This window comes from Rhipicephalus sanguineus, chromosome 1, assembly GCF_013339695.2.
Source record: "Rhipicephalus sanguineus isolate Rsan-2018 chromosome 1, BIME_Rsan_1.4, whole genome shotgun sequence".
Classification (NCBI taxonomy): domain Eukaryota; kingdom Metazoa; phylum Arthropoda; class Arachnida; order Ixodida; family Ixodidae; genus Rhipicephalus; species Rhipicephalus sanguineus.
The window spans coordinates 154,845,598-154,867,586 of NC_051176.1; the positions used below are offsets into that span (position 1 = coordinate 154,845,598).

General features: G+C 45.8%; 1 protein-coding gene and 1 non-coding gene across 2 annotated transcripts in view; one reads left to right on the forward strand and one right to left on the reverse strand.

Moving 5' to 3' along the window:
- LOC119400522 (nuclear pore complex protein Nup58) overlaps positions 1–21,989 on the reverse strand; it is a 101,147-nt gene that overhangs the window by 56,748 nt on the left and 22,410 nt on the right. The gene's annotated exons all lie outside the window — the stretch shown is intronic.
- Trnar-ucg (transfer RNA arginine (anticodon UCG)) lies at positions 4,088–4,160 on the forward strand. Its single transcript has one exon. It is a non-coding gene; the product is annotated as a tRNA-Arg (tRNA).

Consider the following 21,989-nt stretch of genomic DNA (forward strand, 5'->3'; position numbering starts at 1 on the left):
ATATGTGGCCCGTGGCATTCTCCAGTGGTATGCATGGCATAAAACAAAGTGATGTACATGTCCCCACAAGTACCAAACATGGTACAAAACGAGGGAAGTAAATTCGTGCATCAGCATTCGTGTAACTTTGGAGACAACAGCATTTCTGTCTGTTTGTCTGTTTAAAAATGGCCCATCATTTCATTTATTCAGCAGAGGAAGTCCCGTATTTGTTGTCTCCCTCAAACACCAGGCAGCACTGCCGTTTCGCAAGCGCATTCAAACCTCGAACGTTCGAAAGCCATCGGTCACTGACACGCGCTCTCACCTATTGTAAGCTCTTCCTGCCACCAGGAACAGATTCCAAGCAAGAACGACCCGCGACCGCGCGAGCGTGCTGTCCGACTAGAATCCTTTCAAGCCGAAGTCCGGCAGCCACTTGATGCAAAACTGAGGCTCGTGCGGTTTCGACACGAATGGTACCTCAACTATTGACAAATTTCCTCTTTCGAACCTGCAGTGTCATGCAAAGGGGACCAAAACGTTGAATGGGGATCGAGAAGGTCGTAAAAGAAGCCGCTTATACAAAAAAAAGGGATCGCTTTTGTTGCTGGAGCCATTTATATGTGGATACTGAAATATGGCATTTCTGACTGCTAACAGTTCTCCATCAGTCCCCCCCGTCGCTGTCGCGGTCTGTTACGCGCAAGTCAAACCTGGGATGCGTAGAAAGCGTCGTTATTGAATTCTGACAACGCAAGACATTTTACACTTCTGAACAAGAATATGCAAGAGAATGAAGAGGCTTGTGACAGTGTAGCACTGCCACTGCTTGGACTGCGTTTAAAAAGACCAGTGAAAAGGTGCGTGTGCTGGGAGGTAGTATCCAGCCAATAAGAGTGGAAATATTTTTTTCTGTTGTATACTTGTTACTCTTTTTTCTTTCTTTTCGGTCTCGCACTCGCGCTGCGGCAGCAGCGCATGGAAGGGGTCTCTATAGAGAGTCTCTACGCGGAGTGTACGTGGTTGCAGCTCTCTCCATCCCAGCACGGGCAAAATAGGGGCCAATGTTGGTGCCGTGTCGGCGGTTTCTTCAGTGCTTACGACGCCCCGCAACGCTATGAAACCGCAACGACTTGCCTGCGGTGTGGAAAGCGTACGGCATTCAGCGCGTGCGCTTTCTTACTTGACCGGTGCGGGCACCTGAATTTTTTTCGCGGCGCAGTGCTTCTTCTCGAGAGGGTGATCATATGCTTCAGAGACTTCCTTCGCGCCCGCTGTCCCGTGAAATGATTCCACACAGAGCGTGCGTTCCTTTGTGTGCTCCTCTATATCCGTCTAATTCTACTCCGACGTCGCAACAGATGATAAAAGGGCCTCGAAGGTGAAGAAGCCGATGAGGCTAACAGTGTACAAGGAGCAAGCCACCGACAGACGGGGAAGTTCGGAGTCACTCCAGTCACGGAAACAGCTTCGGACCAAGAGAAAAAAAATCCGCGTCTGAGGAGACAGGGTCTCTGGTCCTCCTCGGGGGCGGCCTATAGGCCCAGGCCACGAATTTGCCGGAGTTTTGAATAAAATTGCTACCACCACCACCTCTGTCAGGTACGGTCATATTCCTTTCTGTATAGTTATTTCTGTGAGGGATACCGCACGCAACTATAATTACGATACTTGTACAGACATTTTGCCTGAATTTCATTATAGAAAGCTTCTGCTGGACTTTGATTAGATTTCTATGCCGGCTCTGATGGGTTCACATTACTTAGGTGCCACGAGAACGTCGACCTTTGACGACAAGGATTTGTTTCGGGCCCAGTGTTACTTTTCCTGCACTTCTTTCCCAAACGCTATTATGCAATTAAATGCTCGAACTTATACAGATTGCACTGCTTTAGACTTTCCTGGGGATTGTGTCTTCGCTGTGGAAAGTAATATAATGGCTGAATTATTATGTGTTTTTCTTTGTTCTTGGAAGGTAAGTTTAAACTCTTCTTAAGCTCGAGAATAAGAGTTATGGATACCAGTATAATAAACATTATTTGAAGCAAGTGATCTTTAAATCCTTGAAGTTGCATCTTTTAAATACCTGGGCTATTACGTTTCATCACAATTTGCACCTGGGAGATCATATACATAATATGAGCAAGAAGGTGGCATTCGGCTGTTACGGCCTCATCAAAGCTAGGCAATATTGTCATCACGACGTAGTTGTGTCTGATAGGTGGTTGCTTTTCGTTACAGCAATCTCAGTTACTCACCATAATCCTGAGGTGTCCATTACATGACGCACTTAAAACCTTTTTTAAAGCTACGCAAGATGGCTCTTAATGTAATTACCTTGAACTCAATTAATCATATCTTTAATTAGGTTTTCCTAATGTCATATGTATTGGCGGTTAGCTAATTATGCAGCGATACGATCTCCATTTCAGCCTAAACACATGCCATACGTTACCCCTGGAAATTATAACAACACGTAACATCAAGCACATTTGCAAATTCTTTCTTCCCGCTATAGCTGTAGCAGAACAACTTCGTTTTTTTTTGTATTTCTGTGCATGGGTGGGTGCAGGGGGAGGGGGTGCAAGTGGGGAGGGGGCGCCACCCTAAAATTTTCACTTACCCTCCACCTGCATGTTACGCCAGAATGCTGACTCCAGGCATATAATTCCCCAAGGGCCATCCCTACCCTCCTTAAAAGTACCTCGCCTCTTTCATTACATCTGCCTCATCCCCCAAGAAAAAGAAAAGAAAAAACCTCGCATTCCCTCTGCTCACCTTACCTCACAAGATATCTCATAAGGGACACCGCAAACACAAACTTCTTTCCAATCCACCTTGCATATCACCTGTCACTGAAAATCCGTATAAAGTAAACATTTCCTTTTCGCATAGAAGCTTGTTTCATGACTAGTTTCGTTTCGGAACATCACCTGACTGGAACCACGTGCTTGCCCATCTCTATAGCCGCATTTGATAATGCAAACGGGTTTCAGCCGGTATTTAAACCGTGTTTAATGACACTTATGCCGTCGAACCTCGTTATAACGAAGTAGCATTGGGACCATAAATTAGTTCATTATATCTGATGTTCGTTGTAACAATCAGATAAAAATGGGCTCTAGTGTGGCTCGCGCAACAATTTTAGAAACTGAAACGCTTTATTCAGGGCTTCAAACCCACTATAAATGAGGCCATCCTTACCTGTCACCTTGTGGCAATTCAAGCTGAATAGACCGGAGCATGAGAAGGTGAAAGTACAACAGAACAAAGTTGCTTGACAAAACAGACCTTTGTTTGAAGAAAGATGTGATCTTCATCTCGTGGCTTTTCACAGCAATTCACATCCACATTTTAAACAATAGGATGGGACTGTGAATTGCCTTTAGTATATATTTTGCTTTTAGGCTACTTTTCGAGTTTTGAGCCTCCCGCGAGCCAAATCCAAGTTCAAGTTTATTCAAGTTTATTCATTATTATTGCATGTACAAAGATCGGGTTACATCCTTCTTTGTTATGGCTGATATCACGCCAGCTCTCGCTTTTTAGGCTTCGTTATAGAAAGAATGTCACTGAAATGAAGCGTGACCGACTAACGTTTGTATTTAGTTCACTGTAACCGATAATTCGCTATATCGGTGCTCGTTATAATGAGGTCACACTGTACTTGCTTTCACTTGTATTTTGTTTCTAAAATCTGCATCGTGTAATTATATTTGCAGTTTTAATGCTACCACTTCGTTATGTAACGCCCTCGGCCCTTTAAGATACATGAATGGAAAATAAATACATAACCATAGTATTTCAACAAAAGAATGCGCATTCGCACAACACCTTACAGCGCAAGAAAAGTTGTGAGTCACCGAAAAATTTGTGATATTCGTCAAAATTATCCACAGGAAAACGCTGGTTAAACTTCATCCAGATAAAAATATAATCATCCCCCTACCCCTCCCTCTCCCAATCACTGTCAAATGAATGGAGAAGATGAATTTCCTGGTGGAAATAAAGACCACAGCAGGACGAATTTTCGAAAAACAGCCGAAATCAATGAACCCTAGGTAATACCTACGTCAACGTTGGATAATGCGCGAAGCATGAGCAGGTCCGCGTGGCCTAATGGATAAGGCGTCTGACTTCGGATCAGAAGATTGCAGGTTCGAGTCCTGTCGCGGACGCTCTCGCTACCTTTTTTTCTTTTCTTTTTTTTGCCCCAGCGACTGAATGAGCTAAACCATGCTGCAGCACCTGTACCCCTTTTCCCCCTCCCTCCATGCGGTAACACAGCGCTTACATGAATCGGGCGATCGAGTACGTTTCGGTACGTTTCGATGTACCGTGATGTTTCTGTCGCATCAATACGATTCGCCTTCCTAGTCGATTGCCGGCGTTTACAAGGATGCAATTCACGAGAAATGCGACGCGACACGGTTGCATTTATGCAAACCCAGTTAGTAATCATAGTCCTTGCGACTTTTTTTATTTAATTCAGTATTCTTTCAAATGGAGATTCGTACAACGAAGAACCTAGAAACAGTCATAGCCGCGCAGTTATGCCTGATCTGCAAGACTCATTTAAAAATTCCTGTCCAGCCATCTCCATTCTAGAAAGAGGCGGCTTTCAGAAACGGAAGGAATCCTGGGCTTCTACGAGAGCAGCAGCTTTGTACGCATTCTATGCTTAACTTCACTATAAGTAATTTTCCCGGTGTAATTGCCCCTCTCACCACCAAAGACTACTCGGCGAGTGCACTCACTCACAATGTCTTCACAGGTATAAACGCAGGCATAGTTATCACGTAAAAGACAGACAAAAAAAGTGACGCTTCTCCACATCTACGGCTCACCTTTAAAGCAAACACATTTCTGTTTAGAGAAGGATGTTCAGAGAAAAAGTTGTTTCGGTGGCAATAGGTTCTTGAGGTGGCTTACAGCAGTTCCCTTGAAAGCTGCCTGTTCGGAAGTAACAGTCGTGAGAATGAAAGACTATCCACTTCGCTAGCATCAGTCTTTCGATCAGCAGTCGTCCACTTACAATGCTGATACTGATCGTGAAGCCGTTGGGTGCAAGGGAAAGATGGGCACAGATCGCTATCGGAATGGATGAGTGGCAGGCTCTATGCTGTATGCGCGCGTTTGGAAACACTCGCGGCCTCCGCGTACGCGCTGCACTTTTTCCGCTGTGACGTCTTGTGTCATGGAAGGGAATGTGCCTTTGTTACGTAGACTCGCATGGCTGCACAGCAGGAGCCGTGGGTGCTGCTGGCGTACTAGTTCTTGGCTTCAAGCTGCACGGGCACCCACAACGCCCTTTGGTTACGTTTCACTGAATTCCCTCAACCACTCGGTCGATGGCCTTGCTGCGATGCCTCAAGGGCACTCACGCCGTCTCCTCTTCCGTGAGAGGTCTGCCTCTGAAAGGCACTTTCCAACCACGACGGAGACAGTTCTTTCGGACAGTAAAAAAAAATGGCTCAAGGCCAGTAACGCAGCTTTACAATACACTGCACGCCTCTCGGTGAAGTCCCCACATGTGCCTACTCCGTTAAATGCGCCCACAGCATGAATTCAGTTACATACAAGAGTGAAGGGGCTAATTCCGGTGCTGAGTGCGCGGTACAATGTGCATGCGTTGCCTGTAGGTAGAATACGACATTCGCAAATCTACCTAGCTTCAGTTTACTGACCATAATACAAAGTCGCCTAGCGCAAAACACGGAAAATAAAGAGAGGAAAGGAGCAAGGAGAGGACCTTGCTCCTTTCCCCTCATTGTTTCGTTGTTTCGCTCTAAGTGACTATAGCTTTATGGTCAGTACGCACTATGAACTAACTAGCCCAAGAGAAAGCACTTCTGACCCCTCATCTCACCGTGCTGAAGTCCGTAGCACCTGCCTTGGTGTACTCGCTTTGTATTACCCGCTTAATGTCTATGCGACGTCGCGCTGTTATAAGCACGACGTTTCAGCATCAAGTCCCAGCAGCTACGGCCAGATTACGATGGGGGTGAAACGGGGGGGGGGGGGGATGCCGCGTACCTATGCATTTTGGTGCGCGTTAAAATACCGCAAATGGCCAAATTTGTCCGGAGTCCTTCACTATGCAGCGTATCAGTCCATGGTTTCTGCACGTGACTCTGAGATTTAATTAAATAAATCGACACGTTCACAGGTTTTGTACAAAGGGGACATGCTCAGGAAATGTTCTCTCATTGATGAAAATATTTATTGTTTCCGAATTAAACATCTAATTTCCGTAAGTATGCACTTTCTCAGTCTAGTCTGAAGGTAACAGCACTCAAAAACAATGAAGGAAGAATGTAATGAGCATTTGTGGGATGTTGCCTCTCACTCAAGCCGCAAAACATGCCTGTGAACGGACTATGCAGCTCCGTTGATCAAGAAAGCGTGCTAATATCGGTATTCATCCTCAACTGCACAGTCCTCTTGCAGGTTGGCGAAAGCAAGCCCCTTGAAGTTTCTTCAAGTGCATAAACCACATTAAAAAATAAATAATGAACTATAACAGGGTGCATTTATTGTACCATTACTATAGGTTTGGTGCACATAATTGGAAAAGAGAAAAAAATTGCAGCAGATCTAACGTTCTCTGTTGGAATGTATATACCGCGAAGCGCCGTCACATCTTCGACCAAATGCTTCGATGCACACGAAGTGACGTGTCTTCCTGGGCCTCTTCCAGCCAATTTCTGCGAAAGGGAGGGATGTAGACGATCGCTTGTGACCGAACGCGTCGCAGAGGTGAATTCTGCGCGCCTCAATAACAATATAGAGCATCTGTACGTCACATGTGTTGCGAGAATTGTTCCGTGACTTCGACTAGGAATACCGGGCTTTCGTGTTGGAAAAAATCCGTAAACAGGGAGTGGGTGCTCGAGCAGACGTTTCGACAAGTGGACTTGTCTTCTTCAAGACTGGAAGTTCCAGCCTTGAAGAAGACAAGTCCACTTGTCGAAACGTCGGCTCGAGCACCCACCCCCTGTTTACGGATTTTTTCATCGCAAGAATCCATCTTCGCCTTCCTGCCGTTTTTTGGGCTTTCGTGAAGGCAAGTGGTGGCAAAACTACCATAAAGCAAAGCCAAGCAATGAAATAGCAATATGACGCTACCAGCTCCGCTGTTTCTAACCAGTCTTCGCGACGTTAGGTCAGTGAAGCTGATTGAATTTTTACACGGAGCTGTTATGCCTTATCGTTATACCGCTACACGTTCGCATAAAATTTCATCATCATGAATGTCGTCTACCTTTCTAGCAGGTTGGTTGGATAATCCTCAGCTACTTGGCTAGCAGGTGCGATGCAATAACTCGGCCAGCGCGCGCTCTCTTTGTCCTCTTCTTTATCTTCTGCTTCGCTCCCCGAACACCTGCGCCCGGCGCGTGCTCTCGCGCTGCACCGATTTGTCCGGCGTGGGATGCAATAACTGAGATGGGCTAGAGAACGAGTACAGAGCGAGAGAGAGAGAGAGGGAGAGAGAGAGAGTTAGAAAGAAAAACGCCAGGCCTGCGCGGAACACGCAGCACAGTCACAGCGAAAGCTAAAGGAGCTGCCTTTCTAGAGCCCGTTGTAAACTCTTTCGGGGCAACTACCTAATACAAGTACACTGCCAGGTACCCACTGCGCCATAAATCATCATAGTTTTTGTGAAGTAGGGAAGCGCCCAATACGCCATTATTAGTCATTCTGCGGAGGAGCGAGGCAACTGCTACACATCTGTAAGGCATTATGTGCACTTTGTTGATGTTGTAGCTGATGACGATGAAGAATGGCTAAGCCCTTTGTAATGGGTTGGAAGCATTAAATGACCCACTTGTTACGCAATCCGCGTTGTGCGACGCCTGGTTGTTATTTTTACTCTTCTACCGCGCTATATTACATATGTTAACGTGATTACTTGCCCGACATTACGCCTGTATAGGCTGCTTTTGCGAAGGAGTTTCAAGCACCGGCGTGGCCCTGTGGTAGAATACTTGACTGCCACGTACAGGGCTCGTGTTAAAATCCCATCGGATGTTGCATATTTTTTTACCATATCGCGCAATAGTGGTTACGCACACCGGCGGCGGCGGAAAACTACGCCAACAAAATTGGCTGTTGTTGTGATCTCATAAAAGCTTTCGATGTGAAAGAGAAAGAGAAAAATTCTTGGCTAAAAAATTTCTTGACGAGGCGGGATTCGAACCAGAGTAGCCACGTCCCGAAGGCGAGTATTATAACCTCTCGGCTATCCAGGCGTAGCAGAGTAAAACATAGCCTCGTGTAACAGGGAAGTGAAGAAAGTGAGGGTCAGGAGGAGAGATATGAGGGTGAGGAGCAGGGAAAGGAGGAGGGGAGCGAGTAAAGCATAACATAGAAAGAAAGAGAGAAACAGAGAGAAAGAAAGGAAAAAAAACAGAAAGATAAAGAAGGACAGACAGAGAGAGAATCAAAGAAAGGGAGAGAAAGATATAGACAGAAAGAGGAAATGAGAAATAGAGACAGAGAAAGAAAGAGGACGACGGAAAGACCGAGAAAGAGAAAGAATTATATAGAGAGAGAAAGAAAGAAACAGAAAAAGACAGAGACAAAAAAGACAGAGAAAATAGAGAGAAGAGAGAGTACTAAAGAAAGATATGAAGAAAGAATGAGAACAATAAATAAAAACAAAGAAGACCACCCAGACCACACTTCCTTCAGGCTTGGCACCATTAGTGCGAAGCTGCGTTAATTTTTTTTCTACGTCATGCCGAATATCTGGCTTTCAAGTGAATCAAATACGCCTCTCACATTTCCATTTTTTTCTGATTTCATATTAACCTTCACACAGGTTCAAAAAACTAGTAACACTTGCCGACCAGGTAACTGGCCAACTAAGTAGTCAGGACACGCCATATCCGCGTTCTGAAAAAAAGCCGCACTGAAACGCACTTGCACAAGGTCAGCAGATAAGCAGGCGTTCGACGTGGACCTCGAAGCGAGCATTTATATGCAGAAAATGCTCGACGCGTTCTTCCTTTCGTAGGCAACATCCGAATGTATGTGCACTATCTGCTTCACTGAGGAATATAATAATCAGAAGGCGTTCGTAGTGCCACGGGCTAACCAGCTCCTACAGCAGTGTGTAATTGGCCAAACCATGCATGCAGGATACGCCAGTCTCGCCTAGCGGCAGGAGGACAGGTGAACATAACTTCAGACGGCCATCAGGCGAAGGCATGATCACAAAATTATTGCTAACATAAAAAATAATATTTTTTTATATTTATTTACTTAAATAAGGAGTTTATTCTTTTTTATATCTTCGTGAAAACTTGGCGCCTTTGAAGTGTTCGGAAAAGTATTAGTCTTTTAGGTCTCTAACGTGATGCAAGCAAAATGCAGTCGCTACAAGCAGAAGCTACACCCAGACTTTCGAAATATAAACCTTGGAAGCAACCGACTGACGAACACCTGCTGTGTGCAAACACCTCGCGTGAAAGTGGCCAGCGTTTTCTGCCAACAGACGATCCTCCGCAGTCGAATAAGTATAGCGATCCTCTGCTCAAGCGTCTGGACTCCAACTCTGTATATGTACACAAATATTGTCCAGTAGTACGCAAATGGGATAAGGGTGGGCGTGTGCGGACCAGATCAACACATAGGGGATGTGACACCCTTTTGTATACCGCGCTCGATTGGGGCCGCCAGTGCAAGCAACACTCGAGCGAATGCGCAAACACACGTCACACTGGCAGTGCTTGCGTTAATCCATGTCACCTGCTGCATCGGAAGTGCCCGAGCTTGAAAGGCAGGGAGCTCAGACTACATAGACTGCGTGAGGCTACAGTGAGGGTAGAAGCCGAGTTGGGAGCTTCATCACTCAGGCTCATCTGTCAACGTCTGCCACGCCGTCTGGACTAACGAGGCGGGCTCTAGTTGTCGGCATGCTATGGAAGCGAGTTGCGCTTTCTTTCAACTGCTTGTGCGTTCGAGATCAAAAGTAGTCAGCAAATAATTTTATCGCACGAGTAGAAGTGAGTAAAATATTAGAAGGATATGTTCTGCGAACAGGACACATCATTAAGGTGCTAAAGTTGTTAGATTAGCCACTGGAAGCGTAAGTTACTTCTTTAAATATGCCGATTATGCGCACATGTTGAAGTCTATGGGAATGCTTTAGTGAAGTAATTGTTTCAGCGTTTAAGACCAACGGCATTGCATACAATTCTAATTGCTGGCATCCTGAGCAATGTGTAACTTTATGCAATTTTTTTCCATCAGGAGAGCCGGACTTAAAACACACAATATTTATGTTTATGCACTGCGACTGTTACGAGCTATGCCGAAGTGTAAGCTTTAGAGATGCCTGTTAGATCAGTGTGTTTTAGAGATGCCTATTAAACGCATGTCCCTGTACTGCAATATGTACAGCATTAAGATTGGCTGGAATAGACCCTTTTCATAATCCGCAAGTGCGCTTCCCTGCGCTGCATATTCGCCCAACTAATGGGGGCACCTGGCGTGCTTCAAGAGGAGACGAAGGGCTAGTTGCAAGTGCTGGGGATTGTCTATTGTGCGCGTTTATGTGAAGAGAGCCGAGTCTACATTTTCCACCTCATAGCGCAAGCAAACTTAACTTGAACACGCCGTTTGCAGAAAGTGACTAGCCGCCATTAGTTGAGCAAACTGCATAGCAGGAAAGCCAGCTTTACAATTATGAAAAGGGTCTTTTTTGTGAATACATGGTCCAGACCATCATCCTATTCTGTCCAATGTAGGACGAAGGCGTGTCCCAACGATCTCTAGTTTACGCTGTCTTGCGCAAGCTTATTTCATTTTATCCCTGCGAACTTCTTAACTTTATCATCCCACCTAACACTCTGCCGCCCTCGGGTGCATTTCCCATTCCTTGGTATTTATTCCGTCGCTCTCACTGACCATCGGTAATCTACCATGCAGATTACGCGACCCGGCCATGTCCCCTTCTTTCTCTTAAAGGGCCCCTCACCAGCCTCTAAAGATACAAAAAACGAGCGCGTTATTCTCTCCTGGCATTTCTCATCTTTCTGGCGCACTTCGTGACGCAAGAACAGTGATTTACGTGACGTCGTTAAGGTACATACACTCGATTGGTTCATATACGCGAAATATCAGTTGTGAATTGTCTCCTACACTACTTTGCTATGCAGCTGCCCGCCTGTTCTTCCTTGTCTCCCGTGACTATCGTGCGCGATCAATTGATTTCACTTCATTTTGTGTGTTTCCGACTGCGCAAGCGGAGATAACAGCGTGCAGCCGACACGCGCTAAATCCTGACAGGATCAACGCTTAGTGCTGACATTGCAGACGTGCTTTTAAGAAATAAGTGGCGAGGAGGAGATACCGCCTGTAAGAAGTGTAGCGAAGGCGAGAAAGAAACCACTCCCTCGTCTTTGAACGCAGCAGGGTGGTTAGGGGCCCTTTAATGTCAACCAAGACATCGGCTCTACTCCGGCTTGCTCTCTGGTCCCCTCTGCTCTCTTCCTATTCCTTGATGTTATGGCTCTTCTTCGTTATGTTGCACGTTGCGTGAACTTTGACGCCTTCTAGAGTTTACTTGTTGTCCTCCAAGTTTCTACCCCGTATGTTAGTAATGGCAAGATGCAATGGGTGTACACTTGTCGCTTCAGAGACAACTGTAAGTTGGCGGTCATGATTTGGGAATGTCTGCTGTGTGCGCTTCAGGCGATCCTTATTCTTGGGTGAATTTCCTTTGTATGAGAAGGCTTCCCTGTTGGTAAATGACCTAGATACGCATACTCTTGTACTGATTCTATAAGGTCCGGTTGGCAATCGCGAACCGTCGTTCTCTCGCCAGGCTATTGAACGTTATCTTTATCTTCTGCGCATTTATCTTCAACCCTACTTCAATACTTTTTGTCCACCAAGGTCGTACAGTGGTCACAGTGCTCGGCTACTGACCTGGAGGTCGCGGGTTCGATCGCCGCCGCGGCGGTCGCATTTCGATGGAGCCGAAATGCTAGAGGTTCGTGTACTGTGCGGGATGTCAGTGCACGTAAAAAAAAAAACAGCAGATAGTCCGGAGCCCTCCACTACGGCGTGCCTCATAATCCTATCGTTGTTTTTGGCACGTCAAACTCCAGCTGTTATTACCTCTACACATTCTCGGTTAAGGTCTTCAATCATTTTTTGCGATTCGTCGTCATCGTTGCTGAAGACCACGATGTCGTCTCCAAGCAGTAAATTGCTGATATGTGCTCCGTTATTCTTTACGCCTATTTCCTCCTAATGTAGTCTTCTAAGCATGTAGTCAACAATTTGGACAGATTTTATTTCCTCGAATGACCCTTTTCATGACCAGGACTTTCTTGCTTTCCTTGTTGCTTTTTTATTCTTTTTGTTTTTCGAGGAGTTTGCTGTTTCTTTGTTATTCGTCGTGGTTCGGCTGTTGAAACGTTCATCTGTCGGCACATGTTGATAGCATGACATATGACGTGTTTGTCGTAAAACACAAGCCTCAGTTTTGAATTCCAATATATGAAAATGATTATGATCATGATAGTTACTGTATATTAGAGCTTTTATTAACAACCTCTCATGGATAGAGGTTACGCCAGTGAGGAGGTTCTTGAAGAAACCTAAAGAGGTCAGCCTGCTCAAGTGCTTGACACGCACTGCTCGTAATAAGAATCGATAGAACAAAAATTTACGCGCATCTGTCAATGGGCCGATATCAGATAAGAAGAAGAGAGCGCCCGGACATAATCGCAGCCATTTACGTAGTCTCCTATGCGTGAGTAAAACTTGTTGTTGGGCTAGTTGGTGCATGTTACAAGAAAATTCGACGACGCAAACCACCGAGAAAAGAAGGCGAAAGGAAAGAGCGTCAACTCGCAACTAATTTTATTCTTGCAAATGCACCGCAATATATACACCATGCCACACATGCGCAATAACACACCATGCGTCTCATCCAACAATCGCCCACTCTCAATGCACGTGCTAGTTCAGAAACCTGTCAAAAAAATCAAATTCAGCTGAACGCAGTACCACCGACGTATCGCTAATACATATATCTTATTTTTTTCGGATGAGGTATGCTTCTAGCATCTCTCGCTCAATCACCTCCTTGCTTCTACCTAAAATAGTTATATTGGCAAATCTTGCCTCACATCCACACGCGCTGCAGTGCATAGGCAAATGTGCCAAAAGATTATTCTTTATCGAAAGAACATGCTCCCTCGCTCGATCGTTTACGCATGGTGTGTTATTGCGCATGTGTGGCATGGTGTATATATTGCGGTGGATTTGCAAGAATAAAATTAGTTGCAAGTTGACGCTCTTTCCTTTCGCCTTCTTTTCTCGGTGGTTTGCGTCGTCGAATTTTCTTGTCCTATGCGTGAACACGTGGTAGCAACGAAATTGTTTGCTCGGCATGTATACTGAACCAAGATTGATTTAAATGTTTCCTCGCGCCTAATCAAATTTCGTTCGTTCATCCTACAGGGAATGCGAAGAGGTCGAGTGGCCAGCGTGCATATGGGCTGCTTCTCCAATGCAGTAAGCTAGCTCTAAAAATTGCGAGATTTCGTTCATTGTCGTGTGGACAACATGCAAAAAATAGTGTGCGATTCAGTTCCTTCTTTTTTTATATATATGTAACGTCTTTGGCGATTTTTCGTAAGGAAATGCACGTCCTCCTGAATCAAAATCCTGCTTCCTGCAGGTGATACAATTTAACTTTCTCTCTGAAATCTGATAAATTTCATTCAGAGAGTTTCCGCAATTTCCTCCCTAAGGGCATCCCAGTGTTTCGCGCATTCTTGAATAGTCACACACACAAAAAAAAATATTCGCGGGCTTTTAAGTGGCAAAACCACGATATGATTAGGATGCACGCCTAGTGGGAAGCTCCAGGATAATTCTGACCACCTGGGATTTTTTCACGTACACCTAAATATAAATACACTGTGTTTTTGCATTTGCTCGGTCATTGAAATGCGACCGCCGTGGCCGGGAATCGCACCCGTGCCCTCGAGCTTAACAGCGCGACGCCTTAACCGCAAAGTTAACATGGCTATAGTGTATATTTGAATGGTGAAATCGTACATCAACTTATAAATGAGACTCGGTTTTGAAATGTCCGGCGCTGTACATTACAGAGGTCTACCTATTTTTCTATCGTTTATTTTTACCTCCGGTGGCGCCAAGCGGCCGAATCCGGTGATAACAGCGTTGTGTGAGCCAGCGCTGAAAAATAGCTTTGAGAAAAGGAAATTTCTGGTTACAAAATATGTGCCTAAAGAAATATTTGCGCGCCCCACAAAGCAGAGGTAGCGTTTGCACACATGTCGAGTAGCTCAAATTACTTCTAATTGTGAAATAAACGTACCGTAATGTCCACATACTACCCTTTTACAAATGCAGCTATTATCAACATATGAATCGCATTATGTAGGTACTCTGTAACGCAGTCTTCGCTGTCATATCGGTGAAATCATTCTGTCCATTTTATACGAGCAAACTACCTACGTACAGCAAACGCAACATAAATTAAAGCCGCTCTGATCATCCCATCATTAGCTGTTCGCCGGAATCAATCTCGCATTTCACTTTTTCATAAAATTTACTGCCGTTAGTGTCATGCACATTAAGGTATTCGTTTTCGTTTTTCACCCTTACTTCGCGCGTGATAGCTGGGACACCCTTTATAACTTATACCTGCTTGCTGCATATCGCTTCTAATCTTTCGTTCTCGTTTTTTTTGTGTTATAATTCGACAGTGAGACATTTCGCCTCGTCACTACTTACAGGCAATGAAAGAGTGACAGATATCACAATAGTAACGTTCAATGCTAAATCCCGTAGTCGGCGCGAAAAAAACGAGAGCTAGAAATTCCCGTTTATCAAGACAACATTGCACATTCCTTGTTCCTTGGCACAGAAATATTGTCGTGTGTAGACTGCAAGGTAAGCGCTATATGCGCATCATAAACAAATGCGCCAGTGTAAGTAGTTACACAAATTTCACCCCTGTAATTGAGTCAATCACGAGTGATAAGGGTCCCGTATTAATTGATCACGGAATTACCAGCCAAACTGGCTAAGTAATGCACGCACTTTCGTTTCCACCGTCTTCACTTCGTGTCATATCGTCGTAATTCGTCGACTCCAACACTTACATCACGGCCACGATTATACCTTTAGCGACGAGATTCGTAGCGACATGATGCGATTATCTCGAGCAATCGCGCGTACCAGTCGTTATGCTTAGAGTTTCGATGTCGCGTTTCAATTCGTTAGCACTGCTGTATACATCGTCGTAGCCGCAGTGTAAAGAGCGACTCGGTGCCACGCGCACCTATATGGCATAAGCGCGGAGCCACACGAACGAACGGACGCGCGTGCCATCGCGCCACAAACGCCGCTCGCCGCGCGGTGGACGAGCTTCTCTGGCGTACAATGGACCCGGCTCTGAGGCCAATGGCGCGTGGCCCCCGTCGGTCACCCGCCGTTTTTCTTTGCAGCTGGGACCACCCGGAGCGAGCTTGTGCCGGATCAAATAAAACGTGTATCGCGGTACCGGCGCTTTCACCTCCTCGCCAGCGTTCGCGTAGCAGCCTTCTATATAGCTGCATTCTCTCGCAAAAGCAACAAAACACGCGAATACACGCGCGCAAGTGCCTAAATAAACATACGCCAACGCGAGCGCAGTGAGGCGCTTATGTAGGTCTTCTTTTAATTTTTTTTTTTATGATTCCCAACCGCCGACATATTTTATTCTTTTTGTGCACGTTGCAACTCTTTTAGTTGATTATTCGTCGTGTTTTATTTTGTACTTCGGTAGGGTGCCTGGTGTACTACGCGCGAATTTAAGGGTAAGCGACCCATTCCAACGCGTTTTGCACGAAGGAAGCTCTCAACAGGAATCTATTGATCTCTATATTGCACTGTCAGCCTCCCTTGTTCTGACAACAGTTCTCCGATCTTCAGCGTTTTTGCCACAGACGACATACTGCCTTCCGAGTAAGACACATGCTCGGGGAAATATTGAGGCTTGAAGTGATGAGAAATCGTCAAACAGGAAATCATCGCAGAAGCTAACATTTCGACTAGTGGACGTGTCTTTGAGCATGCGCAACGACCTCTCATATTGCAGCCGAGAATTTAGCGAGCAACCTTTGGGAACAAGTTCGACATACTTCATACATAATTTTCGTATAACGGCGCCGAGCATTCCGATAATGACCCGAGATTCGCGTCCCGGCAATCACAGCGCCGCGGGTGTTACAACCATTTTAGCACTCTCTTGTCATAAGTACTTCTCTAGAATTGAAATCCCCCGCCAACTCAAGCTTGCGGAGCAAACAGCAAGCAATCTCTGAAAATCAACTTGCTTGTTTGTGCAACGCTGTTCAAAGTGGCCACTGGTTCGCTTTGAGGTAAAGTCGCAGTCACATTAAACTGGAACATGCCGTAAGCACCTTTTTGCTTATCGTGCGGAGCGCGCTGGAGGTTTCCGGTGGAGATAACTTGAATGCACCTAGCTTAATGGAGTCTCCCTTCAAAGGCATTTGGCGCTTTACAACCGGTGTTTGTAAAAGCGTTGTACGCGTGTCTTCGTTGTTCAGTTCAATCTGACGTGGCTGTATACCCAGAACAGGAACCGTGTCCATCTTGGCAGGCATGTCGTAGCACATTGACTCGGGTTCATTTGGCAGGCATGTAGTAGCACATTGGCTCGGGTTCATGTCCTTGCTCGTGTTCTCCGCCTCATTATTATTATTGTCGCTGTTGTTATTTTAGTCGTTGGTGCTCTTGCTGGTGTTACTGCTGTTGTAGATTGTTATAATGAAGATTCTCAACTACGGCCCGTAGACACTTCGAGTAATAAGCAAAGTATCGCGAAAAAAGAGGGATCGTAACACCGAAATCTACTCTAACAAAAAAAGAAAAGAAATGCAAGACAGACAACATGGGCTGGAAGAATACACAACGTAATTATTAAAGATGTGTTAGAAACAAGAGATAAAGGATCTCCGTAAAATAATTCAGGGTACAAGGAAATTCAAGTAGAATGAACAGTAAAGAGAGATGAAGAAAAAAAAAAACATTATTCGACTTGTCTCACGTAAAAGATCAGGGGCTGAATTCGCAAAGCTTTTCGTTCGTAAGTGGTATTTGCCTTTGGACAGCCGTCTTCTATAATAATATATAAGCATCAGGGATGGCTGAAAATTTCTCCGACTGATGTTTTTGCCAATACAGGCCTCGATTCAACACAACAAGCATGACGATAAATGCCTATCGAGACTCCATACGACGCTATGCTTATTCTGCTTCTTACGTTTATATTAAGACTGCTATTGACTTTGTGCACTATTTCAGCATTTACGTTTTATGCTTTAGTGCTTCCTTCGTTTTTAACTATGCATTCCGTTTACTGAAGATACTCTTGAATACGGCTTTTGACGCCATATGCATTGCAGTCATTAGTACCAAGATAACACGTCCTACACGTCCCCTATTAGTGTGATCCTCGTGTCTATGCGCGCGCGGATGCATCCTCAACACAAAGCACAAAAAAAAATAATATTAATTTGCTTGCTTTGCACGGAATAACTTCCTTCGCCATACAAGCGTGTAAATTCATATTTCATATTATGCAGTGCGCCTCTAAAAAATAACGATAAAAGCGGATCCCAAGAGGCTGTCATTCATTGAGTACTACCGCACCCCCTATGGTCAGGAAGGAAATGGCATGGTTTAACATTTCAAAGCATATCCGGCCAACTCAAGAGCTCCATTTTTCAACTCCCGTAGAAACGTCGCTGACATCTTGCGGTCAGCAGGCACCCAATATGCGACCGCTTGGTATTATTCCAGCTGGTGATTGATCGGAAACTATTCCTTTTCTTGTAGAGAAATAGCAACGCATTGCTACTGCAAAGGGTTCTACTGCCGTCAGGTTGTTTACAAGAATTACATTTTCGTTTATAACGGACAAAGGCATAAGATGGCGAGTAACACGCGCATACAAAACAAGAACTCCCCGTACTTGTTTACTTCTTTTTGGAGAATAATAATGAAATCCTGGAGCCTTATTATTAAAGATATAATTTAGACCAGTTGCAGAAAGTTGTGTGTGTGTGTGTGTGTGTGTGTGTGTGTGTGTGTGTGTGTGTGTGTGTGTGTGTGTGTGTGTGTGTGTGTGTGTGTGTGTGTGTGTGTGTGTGTGTGTGTGTGTGTGTGTGTGTGTGTGTGTGTGTGTGTGTGTGTGTGTGTGTGTGTGTGTGTGTGTGTGTGTGTGTGTGTGTGTGTGTGTGTGTGTGTGTGTGTGTGTGTGTGTGTGTGTGTGTGTGTGTGTGTGTGTGTGTGTGTGTGTGTGTGTGTGTGTGTGTGTGTGTGTGTGTGTGTGTGTGTGTGTGTGTGTGTGTGTGTGTGTGTGTGTGTGTGTGTGTGTGTGTGTGTGTGTGTGTGTGTGTGTGTGTGTGTGTGTGTGTGTGTGTGTGTGTGTGTGTGTGTGTGTGTGTGTGTGTGTGTGTGGTGTGTGTGTGTGTGTGTGTGTGTGTGTGTGTGTGTGTGTGTGTGTGTGTGTGTGTGTGTGTGTGTGTGTGTGTGTGTGTGTGTGGTGTGTGTGTGTGTGTGTGTGTGTGTGTGTGTGTGTGTGTGTGTGTGTGTGTGTGTGTGTGTGTGTGTGTGTGTGTGTGTGTGTGTGTGTGTGTGTGTGTGTGTGTGTGTGTGTGTGTGTGTGTGTGTTGTGTGTGTGTGTGTGTGTGTGTGTGTGTGTGTGTGTGTGTGTGGTGTGTGTGGTGTGTGTGTGTGTCAAAATCTGAACAGTTTTTCACTCAGCATTTCTCTTTACTATATCTATAGAATCTGACTGCATTCAGAGATTTACATAAGCGCGTAGCTCTTGTTTGTGCTAGTGAATGGAGAAAAGAGGGAAAGAAGATTCTCGTCCATAAGGTTGAAAGCATCACAGAGCTTGGACTGCGCCCAAAACACTTATGACCACTAAAACTCAGTGTCGCATGGATTGCGATTTGGCACCCCTGTAACCCGAGATACTTATGGCACTCGTTGAGCTCTTTCCATTGCGGTCGCACAACCTCCTCTGCTGCGTTCATTCACGGCATTCTGTTTTCCACCCAGCATCCCTCTGGCCTCTTTCTGTCATCGTTATTATTATTTCTTTCAGGCAGCACAGAGACGCGCAAAACTTCCCCCGACCTCGCGGTGTCTTTCACTTCGCTCGCTTCAGCGCCGACTGACCCATCAATCGCAAAGGGTGGGAAGGACACAACAAGCCGCGCCGCGGTGACCCTGTCCGGCTTGTTTACCAGTCCTGTCGTCTTCCGGTGCTCGCGAAAGCGTGACCATTGTCTGACCGCCAACAGTCGATCAACAATGCATGCGAGCGGAGGTTTTGGACCCCACTTGAAACAGAAAGAGATCGAACGTGTCGAGCTTCTGATCCGTGTTCTCTCACTACTTGCGTTCAACAGAAACGAATATACGGCAGACCAGAAAATATGCAGCCATTTGTCGCTATGGAAAGCAGTGCTTCCATCCACCCCCTCACCCCACCTACGGTTCAGTACGACAAGAACAGAACGTGTCTTATTTTCTTTTTCTTTTCTTTTTTTTTCGAGGCAGTAAAACATAGATGCACAGAAAGAACCGTCATCGTATGTATGTATCATAATTCGTATGGCGTAGCGCTCCACGACAGGGAGAGAGAAGAGGGACGCACACATAGGACCTCCATGTGTGTGTGCGTCCCTCTTCTCTGTCCCTGTCGTGGTGCGCTACGCTATACGAATTATGATTCCCAACCAACTAGCCTGGCAACGTGCCTTAGTATGTATGTAGGACACACCGATTTTGCCCGCCGTAATTAAGCCATCGCCTCTAAACAATTACTCTCTTCTAAAGGTGGAATTTCCTGGCTAACCGTTAAAACAGTACTAATATCTACTCCCGAACGGACCCCAATCTTGTCATTTTAGCGAAAAATATGTCATTGGCCCAACCGTATTATACTGACAGCTCCTTTCCATCTGCTGCACTAAACTCTCGAACGAAAGTGCAAAAGAGTGTAGTGCATGCAAGCAGGGAGTATACCACTCGCATCGGTGCTCGCATGAGTCTTACTCACTGAGCAGCTACTTGCGGCTCACGGCTCGAACTCTCCATTCTCCTCCTCCTATCCTTCGTTGTTGGTACTACTTGTTCATGCCATGCATGATGACAACCCGCCGCACGCGGTTGTTCAAGTGTCGTATCCATGTATGCCTCGCTGTTGCTGAATGTCAGCCGATGGGACCGCGCGGTGGTCGCTCGTGCGTGTACTGTGTTAGCCGGACTGCGTGGCCAGTTGGCGAAGTGCGTGCTCGACAAAACAGCCGCTCGATTGCGCAACAAAAGAGCGATCGCACTCCAGCCCCATACAATCCCGTTCCAGAGCACTTTACTTCTACAGGCCTTTCGCCGATATGCACTAAACACGCTCTGCTTAGACACTTTCCCCGAGTTTCTATGCGCACCTATTGCGGCCGTTTCGTCTTCACACACGAGACGTTCCGTGTTTTTGGCCCCTCTTCCTACCATCTGTGTATATGCCATTTTCTCTGTTTTACTCTTCACTGTTGCCACTCTTGGGTGGGCCGCGATTATTTGGGACATAAACGCGCCCACTACAGTGCACTTCGGTTCAGACGCAACATATACAGAAGAACTAGAAATGTCACGCATTCGAAAGATGGTACATGTTTGTTGCATATCATCGCTTATGCTGCGACATGACTTGAAGCAGCCACCCACAGACCCTTTCCTTCCAGAACTTATTGTCATAGTACGTGCGTCCAAGGAGATGCATATTATTTATTGTGACTATAACAGGGGTTCAAGCTATAGCCGTGCCTTGAAACGAGGCGTTATCAACCAAAACTATGTCTTGCTGCTGTTGCGTGAAACACACCATTTCGCAAAGACTGGTTTAAAAGCAACGAACCTCTCGCATAGTCCAAAATATTCCAAGAACGAGTTCTTACCGTTTTCATCAGCAAACGCTACGGGCACCTTGCACTGAAGCTGCCCCGCCACGGTGGTCTAGTGGTTATAGCGCTCGACTGCTGACCCGAAGGTCGCGGGATCGAATCCCGGCCACGGCGGCTGCATTTTCGTTGGAGGCGAAAATGTTTGAGGCCCGGGTACTTAGGTTTAGGTGCACGTTAAAGAACCCCAGGTGGTCGAAATTTCCGGAGCCCTCCACTACGGCGTCTCTCATAATCATATCGTGGTTTTGGGACGTTAAACCCCAGATATTATGTATTATTATGCACTGAAGCTGTGCCGCGCGAAACGTGCTGCCTAGCAAGAGACGCAAAACATGAAAGCCGCGGTAAACATTCTCTGGCGACGCAACTGGTATCGCTTATCACGACGTAATCGTGTTCTATTTATGAAAATGTCCAAGTTAGCATGTACCGCATGAATCGGCATGCTTGCGATTCATATTAACAGTACGAGTATTCGTAAGCTTCAGCTCGGCATAGTTCGATGCATTACATTCAAAACGAATGCTGACGCATTGGTCTCTGTCTTTTCTTGTTGTTGTTTTAATTTCTTAATGTCTTCGCATCCCTAGCGGCCGGGCTCTAGTTAACGCGAGATACTCAATACGCCTACCGGGTGCCTTTGACCGACTAAACAAGCGTTGCATGATTAGGCATCCTGCCGATGGACTCCAGCGGTGCGAAAGTTCCTTAAAATATGGCTGACTCTCCGTTCCTTGTGTGAGCTTCGATCGCCTCTTTACACTGCATATGACGCATACTCCGCGCTTAGTTCAGTTTCTCGCAAGCTTGCAAACAGGAGCGACATATATACGTAAACACGCACACTTACTCACTTTTTGACCTTACATTTTTCTAGTAACCATCGCCGCCGCGGTGGTTTAGTGGTTACGATGCTCCGCTGCTCACCCGAAAGACGCGGCTTCGATCCCGGCCACAGCGGACGCAGTT